The sequence below is a fragment of the Halichoerus grypus genome, chromosome 14 (genome assembly GCF_964656455.1).
Source record: "Halichoerus grypus chromosome 14, mHalGry1.hap1.1, whole genome shotgun sequence".
Classification (NCBI taxonomy): Eukaryota; Metazoa; Chordata; class Mammalia; order Carnivora; family Phocidae; genus Halichoerus; species Halichoerus grypus.
This window is the reverse complement of record NC_135725.1, coordinates 60,194,428-60,210,988: the sequence shown is the minus strand read 5'-3', so window position 1 is coordinate 60,210,988 and position 16,561 is coordinate 60,194,428. Positions and strand designations below refer to the sequence as shown.

The 16,561-nt window shown below is 34.7% G+C and overlaps 1 protein-coding gene across 3 annotated transcripts in view; it reads right to left on the bottom strand.

Annotated features, from left to right (window-relative positions):
• The window catches only part of ZCCHC7 (zinc finger CCHC-type containing 7), a 248,564-nt gene that overhangs the window by 103,425 nt on the left and 128,578 nt on the right, over window positions 1–16,561 (bottom strand). The window lies entirely within an intron of this gene.

The window sequence follows — 16,561 nt, the reverse complement described above, 5'->3', positions numbered from 1 at the left end:
AATTAAGCCATCGAGGGCTTACACAATAGTGGGAGAGATACACATAAATTGATAATTATAACACAGGGTGGTGAGTGCTGTGACAGTAATTTATCTGTGTATCTATAGTGTTACTTGTTATAATCTGCTTTGTATTCTGGTCATTTGTGTACAGGTTATTTTCTGTCCTATGCAATGAACTATAAGGACATTTACCCTGTCTCATTCACCTATAACAGATCTTGACACAGCAAGTACGATACAATACAGCAGTTATTAGTTATTAAGTAGTACTTGTTAAGTAAATACTTCCTAAATCAACAACACAGAGATAGAATTTCCTTTATAAGTAAATGTAAGTTTTTTGCAGTTTTTCTGTTTTGTGTTTAAACCGCCTAGAAACTGAACCTCCTTTCTATGCTTAGGAAAACTCTCATTTTATGAGGTATAGCTGGCTTCCCCTTCGAGAAGGTGAAAATGTCAGCTATTTGCTTTCTTCCTTTGCATATTTCCACCATTAAGGGATATATTATATTTTTGAATGGAAGCTGTCAAGAAGACACAGCAAAGACCCCATGGAATCCCTGTTGTGGTGATGGGACCAGCAGCTACATCCATTTCCAGGTTCCAGTGGCAGCCTCAGGTAGCCAGCATCAGTGGTACTGGTCATGTCAGCAGGGCAAGTCACTGCTTTTGGGATTAACCACAGCAGTATCGTCACTGGACCAGCTCTGCAATGTGATTTGCATGAGTCTTGGAGAAGGAGTCTCCAAACCTGTTTATCCAACCCTACCAAAAATTCTACAGAAGATCCAGTTACTGTATCTGTAAACCTTGTCTGTATAGTCCACTCTGCTGGCAGCTTATACCCAGCCCATTTTACCTGTCACTGTTTGCACCTTGCAAACCCTCTAGTCATTACAATTTTATGATCCTTTCCCAACAAATGTTCATGCAATCTCAGAAATATTAAAATAATTGTCATTGACCTCAACATCTCTTTACTAAATTTGCAAACAGAAACACTAGCTTACTGGCAAGAAGTAGAAAAGGTATTCAGAATTCCTTATTTGTATTTTGCTGTGATTAGTTGGTTAAATAACATTATTGTAGATTAGCAGTTCTCAAATTTTTTAGGTCCCAGGATCCCTATTCATTCTAAAAATTGTTAAGAACCCCAAAGAGTGTTTGTATGGGTTACATCTATTACTCTCTACCATAAACTGAAAAAAATTTTAAATAGTTCTCAATTCATTTAAAAATAATAAACCCAGTCAGGGTCACGTGGGTGGCTTAGTGGGTAAGTGTCCAACTCTTGATTTCAGTTCAGCTCATGATCTCAGGGTCATGAGATCCAGCCCTGCCTCGGCTCCGAGCTGGGTGTGGAGGCTTAAGATTCTCTCTCTCTCTCTCACACCTCTGCCCCCCCCCCCCCCCGCTTATGCTTGCTCTCTCTCTCACACACACACGCAAAAAATTAATTAAAAATAAAATAAAAACAAGTTAATAATAAAATAAAATAATAAACCCATTCAATATAAGTAACACATTTATGAAAAACTATTGTATTTTCTTTTTTTATCTAAAGATTTTATTCTTTAAGGAATCTCTACACCCAATGTGGGGCTCTAACTCACAACCCCGAGATTTTCTACTGACTGGCCAGCCAGATGCCCCAAATGTATTTTCTAAAATAAAAAGAAACAAGAAGGGGCGCCTGGGTGGCTCAGTTGTTAAGCATCTGCCTTCGGCTCAGGTCATGGTCCCAGGGTCCTGGGATAGAGCCCTACACTGGGCTCCCTGCTCCGGCAGGAAGCCTGCTTCTCCCTCTCCCACTCCCCCTGCTTGTGTTCCCTCTCTTGCTATGTCTCTGTCAAATAAATAAATAAAATCTTAAAAAAAAAAAAAAAAAAAAAGAAACAAGAAGAGTGGCACTGTTTTGTCTTTTTGAAATAAAAACAATGCCACTGGTTTATGCCAAACAATAGCTGGTTTAATAGAACATAGCTGGATTCTCGTATCTACTTATTCTGTATTCAGTCTGTTGTGATATGTTGTTTTGGTTGAAGTAAATGAAGATAATCTGGCCTCACACTGATAGGCAGTTGGGAAAAAAAAAACTGTATTTCAATAGTCTTTTAAGATAACTACAGATATTGTTCACTAACACTATACCAAATTCAACAAGTGGTAGTTTCCTAAAGGTTAGTTACAATGTGAAATCCGAAATTGGTCTACCTTGCACTTCGAATGGATTTTTCATCCATGTATGATTTTTAACATCATATATTGGTCATGTGGAAAAGATTGGTTCACTGAATTATACTTTGTGTGCACTTTGCATTTCATCATACAGAATACTAAAAAGACATGTACTGAAGCATTCAGATTTAATAAAATTTCCTCTTTTTATTGATTTATCAAGAACATTTTGAAGTGAAACTAGCCTTTTTAAATTTTTTTAAACTCTGTGTAGAAATGAACAATATAATGACATTACGGTTTGGTGCAATTGCCTTGATTTGTGATAAGGAGCCAGCAGTTTTACTCATCATTGCTTTTGCACCATCAGTGTAAATGTCAACATAGTAAAAAAGGCAAATAACTTCTCTGTATTATTATGAAAATAGATTTGACCCTCTGAAAGGGACTCAGGGACTCCCAGAGGTCCACAGACCACACTTGGAGAACCACTGCTGTAGGCCATTGCTAATATAAAGAATGAGTATATAAAGCCAATAGGCACTTGGTGTTTTGACAATTTGGGAAGAAACACAAAGATCTATGACCTATAAAAATTCTGCTAACTAATGAATCTGAATGGCATGTTTGACAAGTTTGCTGTTTGGAAGCTAGTTAGTAAACTTAGTAAGTACTAGCATCTTACCATGGTTTTATCATGTAAATGATAAAAATATTGTTTCTTTCTGAAAAACATATCCTTATTAAAAAGTCACCTGCTAGAGCTGATCTGAGCAGGTCAATTAAAAATATTTTTTTAGAAGGAAATATGTGTTATAAGTGTTGTTTATTAATTTAGGGTTTCACAAAGATCTCAGGATTTTTCCCTAATCAGTGTTAAAAATATCTGGCTGGGCAAAGAAGCTCACACATTTAGCCTTCCACTACTTGCTATATTATAGAACCTACCATGAATCATCTAGCCCCATTTTGATGAAATGAATCAAGACAAAAAGCCAAATCCACATGATATATAACAATATAGATTCCCAAAGAGCTAAACATAGCACCACCATGTTCACCTATTAATATCTATTCAATTACTTATCATCTTTTTTCCTGAAGTAGCTGGATTCAAATGCCTAATGTTGGCAAATATCAAAATATAAACACACCAGCTGGCTGTTCTGACACTAGCTATGTGGCAGCAGCACTAGTAACAATGTAAGTAGTGGTGGTGGTTATTAAAACATCTTTTGCATATCACTCTTTACAGTTTTAGAAGCACTTTCAAGTCTCTTATCTAATTTCAAGTATATAATTTTTTTTTTTAAGATTTTATTTATTTATTTGACAGAGAGAGAGAGAGAGAGAGGGAACACAAGCAGCGGGGAGTGGAAGAGGGAGAAGCAGGCTTCCCGCCAAGCAGGAGCCCAATGCGGGGCTCGATCCCAGGACCCTGAGATCATGACCCGAGCGGAAGGCAGACGCCCAACGACTGAGCCATCCAGGCGCTCTCAAGTATATAATTCTTAAAGTAGGTAGAGGTATTATCATCTTTCATGGATAACTAATAAACTACATATTAGTGGGCTTAAACCCAAACCTCTGACTCCTTTTAGTGCTCTTTCCTAGATTCTATAATTTGACACTCTCCAGGTATGATCATCCCCCCACTCTTCCCCCTTCTTAAAAAATAACTGATAATCATAATAATGAACCTAAGATCCTCAAAATTTCAAAAAGCCTTCTGATTTTTCCCAGATAACATTAAAACTAAAGATAAAAGCCTAAAAGCATTCTAAAATTTCACAGTTCTTTGTAACTGGACAACAAAAGAAGTAATTTTCCATTAAAGATAACCCTTTTTCTCAACTATGTTAGTCAAGTTTCAAAATTATTATCTTAAACTAAACTTATTTATTCAACAAGCATTTGAATACCTACTATGTATGGTAGTTGGTATGAATACTGTTCAGACTAAAGAAACCTACCAGTTTTTGACACAATGGCATTCACTATAATGAATAAGCTATAATTATTCCAGTTCTACTTTCTCCTCATAATCCCATACATCTAAAGATTAGGGACAGGCCTTCTACTGACACCAACATTATTAACAGATTCTGCTATACATGCCAATCACTAATGTTCCAATAACACTCATATATTACTATTACTAACATAATAGGGGAATCAAAGAAGAGAGACTTTGATTCACACTTTAAGCAAAATTTAAACAATCAGCAAAATCTAAGTTACTTTTCTGCCTCCTGATTTCCAGTCTGAAGTTACAAGTGGACATACAATAACTCAATTTATACTTTAAAAATTGTATGTTGGTTAGTATGGTTTAACTTCATAAACAGTTTGCCTTTAAAAACTCAACTTTTAGCTTTATCAAGAAAGTAAGATATTTATATCTATACCTGTCAATTCTAATAGCACTTTTGTTTTTAACCTTTACTGAGATGATTACCAATAGTTATTTTATATTTCCTTTCATATTTATGTAACCTGCAGTGATTAAAAGACCAAAGTGATAAGAAACTTCTGGTGGAGTCTAGTATAAATCTTTGATGTCAATTCCCCTGGTCCCACTATATATATATAGATGTTGATATCACATGGTCCCTTTAAATGAAAATACATGGAAATTTGTTCTTTTATTTTTCAAGCTCATTCAGTTTACCATGAGTTCAGACAAATCTATAGCATGTACATAGATAAAGAAGAAAAACTGGATCAATAGAATAAGAATTATAAAGGGCCATAGACAGCAATAACATTAATGTCTCTGACTCACCAAGATTCATTAAAGCAATATTAATTAAAATTTGCTTCGACACTGCTATCTTTATCCATAAATTCTAGAAAGCCAACCTCCACTATAAATGATACAAATGTTTTCATTAGACTTATAAATAGTCATACTATCATTCTTTTAAAAAAGAACTATGATAATAAAAGGATAGCACAGTTACCAAGTTGCCATTCTTCTTTGATTTTTCAGGAAATAAGGAGAAATCACATTCTCTGTTGATTTTTAGTAACATAAAAGTTGAATTTTCCAATGAACTGCTTCGTCACCACAGACCTCCTGGAATTCTACACCTTATGATTGTAGACATCAGCATGCTTGTTCTAAATTTCATTAGTCACTCCTTTTTTTGTGACAAATGCTTTTACTTACAGAAGTGACTGTTTTTAAAATAAAAAAGGAAACAAGTAGCTCACTTCACATTAATTTGAGGTTTTTCTGTAATAGTCTGAAATTAATTTAGAGTCTGATCTTTTAAATATGGGTATTATAGACTTTGATAAAGCCTGACTCTAGTTGTAATATACTAATAAAAACAATGTTACCTTTCATACAAAATAATTCTGTTGGTGATTGTTATTAGCTCTCAAACACTAATGGCTGTACTACAAAATGGTATTAGTTTTTTCTTTACTCAATGTTATACCAACAGGTGGGTAAGAAATAACTATAGCAGAACAATAATTTGGAGAGATACCTTTCAACATCTTGACATAAGGCCATGACATTGACAAAAACACCAGATATTTGTTTTCTATTTGATTAATTAAAAAAGAAAACTTAAGAGTCGAAGATAGGAAAGACAGAACAAAAATTAAGCCAAAATCAGCTCTGGCTAGCATAAAGCTAACTTAAATTGGGTTAACTAGTAACCTAAGTTAAAACAATTATTTGCAAGGCTGTTATCACTTCATCTTGAATTTTTAGTTACACTTCAAATCTCACTTTTAACACTAAGTAGAAATCTATGCATTTTCCTCTAGTGAGTGCAGAAGACTTTTGTGTTTACATTTTATATGTGACTATATGTAATTTCTTTAAAATATCCAGATGACAAGAAAGGCTGAAATTAAAGAATTCCAAAATTGGCTATTAAAATCATATTCAGAGTATATTAAATTAAGACCAATGATTGTTACGCTACTTGGCTCTGGCTCATTTGGGATGCATATTTTTACCTTTGCCTTCGGCAAAAAATTAAAGATAGATTTCATAAATATTTGGGAGCTCTTGGTCACATCACAACTTTTCACTCGAGGTTGTATCTACTGTTTTCAGAAAAATACCTCAATATATTCTTTTATAAGTTACTTAAAACCATGTAGAGAAAAAAACTTATCCATTTTGGATATACCAGAGTAGTTTCAGGGCAAAGGAAAATCAACTCCAAGCTCCTCAAATGAGAAATATAAGATTCTATTTCCATAAATCCAACTTACTTGCAAAAATTTAAACTATTTGGTATAGTTTATACCAAACTATAAGACATATTAAGTAACTATATGCTTTTAGGAGATTTTTTAAAATTACAAATATAAACAAATCTATGTTTTACGTATTAAAACGGGCAAGAGAAGAAGGAAGATGGAAAACAAAAAAATTAAATTAAAAACAGTAATGTAAGCTAATACTGCTTACATATGAACATCAAGATGCCAAGGGACCCAATACAATCCTCAGTCTAACATTTTCAATGGCACAGACTAGTGATCACACGATACTGGTGATACTCTCTAGTTACCCCTGGCAACCTTTCTCAACTGTAACGATGCTACCCTACAATAGCTTTCACTGGGCAGCTTTCTCTTCACTTAGCTGAATGCTCTGGGACCATCTGCGTCGGCAAGCATAAAAGGCCAGCCTGCCTGTGGGCCCGTCACTCTGAACACCACCTCTCTGACCCTGATTAAATACAACTTTCAATCCTTTTTGTCCTCCCTGTTGACTTCTCCTATTAAGGGAGCCCTTTGACAAAGAAAGCGGAAGAGTGGACTAACTGCCCCCAAGAAAGGTGATGTCTGATACTGCTCAACACAAGGATTAGCAAGCCAATACATAACAAAAGCAAGTTTGGGGGGAGGGGAGAGGTAAAGAAAAAAATGGTTTTTAGCTAGAGCTTTGACTAATTCAGTAGGTACACAATTCAACAAATAGCTATACAAGAGGCCTTCTTTGAAAGAAATAACTATAGCAGAACAATAATTTGGAGAGATACCTTTCAACATCTTGACATAAGGCCATGACATTGACAAAAACACCAGATATTTGTTTTCTATTTGATTAATTAAAAAAGAAAACTTAAGAGTCGAAGATAGGAAAGACAGAACAAAAATGAGAAACAAAGAGAAAATATAAAGAAATCATAATTGTAATTTATTGTCTAATTAGAAAACCAGGTAGCTTTGTTAAACGCATTAAATTGGCTTTAGAATATTAATTCAAATATTTAAGTAAGTATTTAAATAAAGGTGGAAAAATTGCAACATTCTACAAAGAACCACTTTGTAACTTATATCTGGACGAGAAAACTTCAATTTAAAAGGGCTGGTTTCATAGGATGAAATATTTAATATAAAGAACTCATTCTAAACTTTTTAGGCCAATGGAAGCTTGTGAATATGATCTACAGTTCCTTAACGTAGTCAGAACTCACCAATAAGGCAGCAGATCAAAATCACCACTTTCAATAATGTTACCACTTTAACCAAGTAACTCATAAGCCTCCCTGTCCCCAGATCAGGCCAACCAGTGAATGAAGGGTCTGGTTGGCTCAGTCAACAAGGTAACTGTATGATACAACCTCATATCATGCCTTGAAACAAACAAACAAACAATACATTCACAGATACATACACATACAATCTAAAGAACTTTATTTAGGTCTACTTAAAAGTCTAACCTATAAAATAAAACTTGACAACACTTATTCAAAGACAGCCAATAAGAAAAGCCCAATGAGAGGGAAGGAGGGTGGGGGAGAGAAGCGAAAGGGAGGAGGAGAAGGTTCCTAGGTCACGTGGGACTTTCAATGCTAAACCCGGGAAGGAAAGCCCTGGACAAACCTGAACATCAACCTAGGGAAGGAAGCCACATACAGTGAGAAACTATTAGTACTAAACACTGTGACAAATTCTTTCAGAGAACTTAACTCATTTAATCTTCATAATAACCTTATGAGGAAATAACTTTTTTTAGATTTTTATTTATTTATTTTGGAGAGAAAAGAGAGAGAGAATGCACGTGTGAGCAGGCAGAGGAGCAGAGGGAGAAGGACAAGCAGACCTCCTCACTGAGAGTGGAGCCCAAACATGGGGCTCAATCCCAGGACCTGTGTTCATGACCCGAGCCAAAACCAAGAGTCGGACGCTCAACTGACTGAGCCACCCAGGTACCCTGAGGAAATAATATTTAAAATGAAGAAGTCTAGCTAACTATGAGGATAAGGACTCTCAAAAGGCTGCATTGTTAGAAGAGGAATTTGAATCAGTCTGCTTGTCTCCGAAGCCCATTATTTTTCTGTAACATCATCTTGTCTCCCCAGAAGTCAATTAGAAAGAGGAGTGGAACCATCATTTTCCTTCAGAAGGCACAGCACTTGGTAAACCCAGCAAGCCCCAATTCTACACATACCTGACTGGACTGCTGTCCAAGAGGACTACAGAAAAACAAAGCAATGTTTGATTAATCATATGAATAAAGGGTAACACTTTGAGAAAATTTACAGACAAAAACATTCCCACTTTGCTGGGAATAATTCCTTATTGCTAGATATTCTAGTTTACTGGGGCTAGGGATTGGGTCCTATAGACAACAAGGTAAATTTTATGTTTGGTATAGAAGGTAGAGTCAGGGACAGAGAATGATAAGAAATGTGCTCCAGAGCAGGATTCAGATACAATACTGGAAGGAGGGTACCATTTTTCCTTTCTAGGGGTTCTCTGATGTTTCCAACAAGTTCCCACTACCAAGATACCCAACATACTGTCACTACAGTCAGTGGGATCACAGCACCAACTTGGCTGAAAGGTCCATGATTGTTCTCCTCTCTAAGAGGCCATCCTATCAGTCAAATATGGCAGGGTAGTTTTCGATAAAAAAATATAAGTATTCAATTCCAATATCTGGGTCAAATTACAAGTGTTTGGATAGGCAAACAAAAACAAATCCATGATCCTCTCCTCATTATTGCTATTAGTTCTTAATGAGCAGATGCATTCTATGTGCCATGGAACAGGCCCTGAAATAGTAGAGTAAAACATGGCTCTATCGTTGAAGCTTTACACTACAGAGGTAGCAATAGGTTTCAGAAACATAAAAAAAAATCACAAACAATAGAGAAAAGCACATACTATGACATAACAAATATTACATGAGCTCAATGCACTGAAAAATCAGGAGTGGGGGTAGGGGACCCACAGCACTTGAAAGAAGGCTAGAACTCAGAAAACCAGAGAATGAATGGGAAGAACAATCTAGATATATAGAAGGCAAACTAGTGAGTAATCCAACTAGAGCACAAGGAAATACTGAGGGATTAAACAAATCAGAGTTAAAATTTATTCTTTTGGCAATAGTGAGCCACTGACAGTTTAATTTAGAGTAGGGGAAAATGTATTCAGGCAGTGTTTTAAAAGGTTAACTTGGCTGTGACAAACAAAAAAGTAATACAGACAACAGACTATGTACTCACAAAGTTATTTCTTAAAAATCTTTAATATAAATCTTAAAAATCTTTAATATAAATTTCTTTTTGAATCTCTCTCATATTCTACCATAAACACTCATAAAATTATTCCAGGTAAACAATGAAGCGTAAGATGGCTCCACTATTTGTTAGCTACATGATCCAAAGTTCTGAAAATAATTTGTCTAAACTCAAATAGTAAGAGCCATAATTCCAATCTATGAGTCTAGACCAAAAACAAAACAAAACAAAACAAAAAAAAAGAGGCCACATCATGGAAGACTCACATTAACAAAAGCTCGTAAGAAGCAGAAATTTTGTTGGGGTAGAAATCTTTCTGCCTCTCCTTTGAACCCACCTCAAAAAAGTAGATGCATAGGAGATTGGGGGTAGAGACTTCGGTGGAAGGAAATACTCATAGGTAGAGTATGTTCTATAACAGAGAAACCAAAGAAGGTAATATATATATACACACATAAATAACATAGTTGTAAGTGACATCTGCACTAAGAATATTACATACTGGGGCACCTGGATGGCTCAGTCCATAGAGCACTCGACTTTTCATCTTAGGGTCCTGAGTTCAAGCCCCACAGTGAGGGTTGAGATTACTTAATAGAAGTTAAAAAAAAAAAAAAGAATACTACATACTGCTATAAAAATTTAAATCATTACTAGTTGATAGAGAAAACTTTACACAGAAAGTATCAGTTGCAGTGGTTTTGAAGGCTAGCTGAATTGAATCCCTGTAATTGAAATGAGATGAGACAATGCATTCTGGGTAGAGAAATATGAACAGCCAAAGCAGTAAAATTTGGAAAATATTTAGTACATGGCTATCATCTGGCATTCATTATAGCAAGCCTTTACTTGAATTATGACATGCTTGTTGGATCCATCATGGTGTTTTGGTGTAGTCTCATAAAGGCAGCTCACAGTGTCTAGCTATATGCAGCAGGCACCCAGTAAAGGGTTGTTTCCTTCCATTCATGGAACAGTCTCTCCAGGAGGCTTCTAAGCTCTTAGAAGAGTTCTGCCAACCAGAGATTCCTGGCTCCTCCACGTTTTTGGGTAGGAAATATAGATTAACTACAGTTGCAAAGTCTAAAAGAATATAAAGATCATTTGGTTTTATTTCCCAAACAATACGGCAATCTCTACCAAAACACTCCAGGTAGGAAAATAAGAAAGCTGCAGTAATATTATTTAAATCTGTAAATAGATTACACATCTAGAGGCAGTGTGGTATAATTGGAAAAGCATTAGATCTGAAACTTCACCTTTTAGAACCTATTTCCTCAAACATAAAACTGTGTTAATACCTGTTCTGACTACCTCCTCGGAAGCCTGTAAGGGTTATGTGAGAAAATATGTTAAAGTACTTAAATCTTAAAGCACTGTACAAATATTTTCTGCTATCGTTCATGTTGGTTTATGTACATCATAACACTAAAAATTAATTTTCAATAGATTTATACCTACAGAGAAGAGTTGGAAAAAAGTTTTTGTTTTCCCATAAAACTGTAGTATTCCTCAGGCTTGTGACTTATTATCAAGTGAAGTGATGAAGAAAATACAAAATATCTTCTGCTTCCAATTTTATTGTTTTATCAAAATTGGGCCAATGGCTTTGAAATCTCAACGCCCTTAACTACTACCTTGGAAATCATTTTCTGCAACAAACCAATATACTGGTACACATATTACTGAAGAGAATAGAGTCAGGCACATAATAGGCAGTCGAGTTTCTCATAAACTGAAAAAATTAAAAATGATTTAAATCCCATCTAAGTACACTTAAATGCAGAAATGTCACCCATCTTTAACTCAAAATTTTCTTCTGCTCATTTCTCTCTACCCTGGTCCCTTTTCAAAGTCTTAATTTGACACTTACTACTAAGCAATGAGACTTTGGGAAAGTTAACTTGACATCACTAGTTTTCTTAATTGGAAAAGAGCAATAATAATACCTATACAAGGTTATGAGGTGAGGTGTGAGGGCTTAAGTGAGCTTAAGTGAAGATATCATACATAAAGTACATACAAAACACATAGGAGATAGATAATGAGATAGATAGATAGATCTCTTTCCTTATTCTTAAATTACTAAAAGGAGTTAGGTCAGATTTTATTATAAAAAATACCATTACAGCAAAAGGTTCACTGTAACAAATTATTTCCCTGTCCCAAATGATGGTCCATCCTGGTGCAGTTTAGGACACCAGTTTTACAGCACTATGGCAATGTATATGTACTCTCCATTATGTTACATAATATCCTATATTGGTATAGTACATAAATATTTCATAATATATTCACACCTGGCTTCTACATGGCCATAGAAACACAATGAATTGGGCAATAAACACTATCATATGTCCATGCCAAAGATGAAGAAACTAGAGCAAGAAGATGATTTGTCTAAGGCTATCATCTGGCTCATCAGTGATAAGAGTCACAGTAACATTTGTATCTCCTGATTCTCTATGAAGCACAATTCCTACCACCGTAGTTTCATTCTTCCCTTTCTCAAACTTGATCCTCCTTTAGTACTATCTAGAAAAATGGTCCATTACCTCTCACTTACTTCCAAAAGCAACCAGTCTCTTTATACCTGACGTCACTCTCAACTATCCAACCCTCTGCAATTCTCCACTCTCCTGCCAAACTGACTTTCCTAAATTGCAAATCTGATCATGTCACTGTCTTACTAAAAATCTCTTCTAGAAATCCTTGAGTTTTCTTACCATTCTTATAAGGCCCTTCACAACCTGGTCCTAATTTACCACTCTAGACCAATTTCTATTTTCCATCACCTTTATAACCTATGTTTCAGCCATATAAATCTTTGAACAAAACAACATCAGTTGGGCTACGTACTTGCTATTCCCTGAACCTGCAATGCGCTCTCCCCTCTCCATGCCCATCTCTATTTAGCTTATTTTTATTTATCCTTCTGGTCTTGCTATAGTTTTCCATCCAGGAAGTCTTATCTCATTTCCCAAAACTGAATTAGGAATTCTTCCTATGTGCTTCCACAATGGCCTGTATTCACATGTATCAAGGCACTTATCTCTTTGTTCTATGAGTACCCATTTTTGTGTCTAACTCCTTGCCAACCTATGAGCTAGCTACTTGAAGGCTATCACAGCTTAGCAGTGTCCGCCACACTGACAGGTACTCAACAATAATTTGAAATGAATTAGGATTACTGTTATATGTCTTCCAAAAAATTATTTGCTTATTTAATAATTTACTACTATATTTTAAAATTATATTTCAACTATTTACACATCAAATTCTCTTTTGCTTACTCCAACTTGCTAATTTCTAAGAATACTTCTCCAAAATATTAGAAGGCAGAATACTGAACATTAAAGAAAACTATGTATTCTATTGGAGCATTTCAAGGAAAATGACAATCTGAAAAACCACTGACTTATTTAGTTGTGCTGCTTATACTTGTATTTAAGTTACGGTGCCAAATATCAAACTTCCCCACTTTGCATTTATAACTTTAGTATTGTGTCTGAAAATGATTCTTTTCTTCTAAAAAGCTATCTTAAATTTGATTTTGTCTTAAAAACCAGTTTGTTTTCTAGAATAATGCATCTCCAATTTTATACTGTAAAATAATTGAGAAAATAGGGTTTGATATACCTATCCTATTTGAAATATCAAATAGAATGTGATTCATCTTAGAGACAACTTTTTTCCTAAGTGAGATATATCTATCATGTTTTGGTGAGTTCTTACAGGGAAATTAGCTATTATAAATTATTCAATGGAACGAACGCTTTCCCCCATTCCTCACTACTCGCTAAAAGAAAAACAGAAAAAGCCAACACTGGATTCTAGTCCACAGTGAATATTTATGAAAAAATACAGTGGCCCTCAGTGATCAATCATGGGAGAAACTTCAGGGCACAGTTACAGCTAACAAGCAGAGCAAAACAACTACCATGCCTATTTTTAAAAAAAGAAAGAAAAAAGTGAAAATTATAAAGATTAGTTAGGTTTTAGAGAAAAAAATCTTGGGTGAAAATAATTCACTATCTTGCATTACCTCTTAATATATGAAGACTAAAGCCTCTCACTTTTCAGGAAGTTTATTATAAATGAAATCGTGTTTAAACACATTAAGAATTGTCTTTTAAAGAACTCTACTGGATAAGCTATTTAAAAAGTAATCTTTTTAAAAATAAATATTCTTTATAAATTGAGCTGTTTTTTTTTTAAAAGCCATTCTGCCTAAAATAATATACAACTGTTATTATACCATGTTGTATTCTGCATAAAGTCCAGGTTGTTCTAAATAAGAAATGTATCTACTGAAAAATTATGGGCTGGGGCAGCCTTTTTTTTTACAAAGACATTCCAGCACAATGGAAGTTTGCTTCCTTATAGTTCACTCCGCAAGTACTTGACCTATACCACAAAGAAGCTCAGGCTATCTTTGCAAAATAGATAGTTACAAGAAGTAAAAAGACTAAGATTGTAAGTCAAGCTGAGCAGCAACCATACGGCAGTACAAAGCACCACTGGGAGACAATAGGCATACCTAAAAATGCTTAATTTAAGGTAAATCCTTATTGGTTAATGGACTGCAAATTAATACAATGACAGTCAAGATATGCAGGATGGAAAGTTTAGAGATAAAGCAGACAAACGTTATAGTCATGTCATCATATCTCACAATTTTATGGCAAACTTCATACTATGCAATAATCCAGTCTATTGTACAATTCTCTGTGAATTAACGAATGAACTCACTGGAAACGGAGCTAGACTAGTTAATGTTCCCATCTGAACTTTGATCAACATTTTGCTGATACAGTTGTACGGCAGAGACTGAAAAGCATTTCAGTAGCCACTCTGGACAATTTTTGTTGTTGTTTTCCAATCAACCATGTCTGCAGAAAAAGCACGCTAACTCCTCTAGCACAGTCCACAGTGCAGTCTGAATAGTTGTTCCATGGCTTTATAAGTATGTAGTATGTGTGCATATAAACTCAGTTTTAACCCTGAAAGCATGGATCTTGAACAATGCACAGTCCTTTCTGTGGCACTTATAATTTACTCATGAACCACAAAATGGTAGTTTTAAAAATTGAGGAGAGGAGGAAGCAATGTTGATATCCCCTCTAAAATAAGCTCTTTTAAAAAAGCAAGTAATATTTTGCAAAAAAAACAAAAACAAAAAAAAAAAAACCTGGATTAAAGACTTTCCAAAGCAATTATAGCCAGTAGCACACAATGTTGAAATAATTTTATAGGGTGAGACTGGCCAGATGACCTGCCAATTTTACACAAGGTTTAGAATTTTCCAAGGAAGGCCTTGCTAAAAATCTTAAAATCTGTTTGCCTAATATGCTTAAATTTTATAAGGTAGACCTATGACATCAAGATAAAAACAAATAAATATAAATTTCAAATGGGTAACTCACCAATTCCTTTATAAGCTGTATTATTTGTATGTAGTGAACTTCACTCAGAAATAATTCTAAATTTCCCAGCATAATTCTTCCCTATGTTTTGGGAAATAATAAATGTTAATCATAATATTTTGAGCACTTAGGTTCTCTAAAAAAAAGGAATATGCTTTTCACATAATAGATAAATATACATATATGACTCCCATGATTGCTTTTCCTTCATGGTATTTTCAAGTGTGAGGGCCAAACTTGTCATTGAATCTGGCTTTCCTTAATGCAAAACCGTTTAGTGTGCTGATACAATGAATTGGTTTCTGGAGTTCAAATCTAATTTCATGCTTTTGTTTAAGCATATGTAAATCTTTTAATTTGAAAGCAATTCTTAATAGATAAAATTAATATGTAAATGTAAACTGTAAATATAAAATACACAATTTGAAATAACTTGAGGCAGCAAGCTCTAGATTTCCATTAATATCTCTGCAACAATTAGAACATGTTTTTAATAAGAGCTTCACTATGTCATCCTGTCATCTTGGCTTTATTGCATTAATACAAGAGAATGTGCTATCAGGAAGAAGTTTAAAAGCACTATCTACATAGAATACACAATTTGATATAAGTACTTTGTATCACATAGCATTAATAGTCCAAATAGCAAGAAAATACATATTGTGTCCAGGATTGCATAAGCATACATTTTGCTCCTTTGAGAGCGCTGTCAAGTACCGTGGGAAGCAAGGAAGTGCCCCCATAGATACAGCACAGAAATTATATACCTGAAACACAATGGATCTATTTATAACTCTCTAGTCAAAGCAAAACATCACATATAAATTTCCATTTACCATAGACACTAAAGAAAAACTCAAATCATTTGGCAGAAAACCAACCAATACGTAATTTGACCTTTTTTGGAAATTTTAATGGATTGTATGTAGGTAACACCAGAACATATTTTAAATTCCTACTCATTTTGTTTAATACCAACTTAAACAAACAAGCAGTTTATACTTTCCTTATTTTGGAAGCCAAATATTTGGAATGCTGTTGGGATACCCTATGCACTTACCCTATAACAAAAGCAAGTTCATTATTATTATTCAGATTTTAAGCATATCTTGATACATGAGAGAAAAAAATACTAATGGAAAAAATCTGAGAAAATATCAGAATCAGTTAGGTAACAACCAAACCACCTATTTTAACAGGACAAAAAAATAAAATAAAATAACAGTACAATGTTTCAAGAACGAGAATTATGATCCTAAGCTGATGAGCCACTGGCTTAGGGGAGAGCTCTACTGATATTAGCCACCTTCATTAGGTAGTCAGCACCTTATTTATCTAACCCTGGCGTTAAACATTTTATTGCAGTAGTCAATTTGGAAGTTATAAAATTCTTCTGTTGGGGGTTGTTATTTGGGGGGTGGGGGAAGGGATGCAGCTAAGAAAATCAGT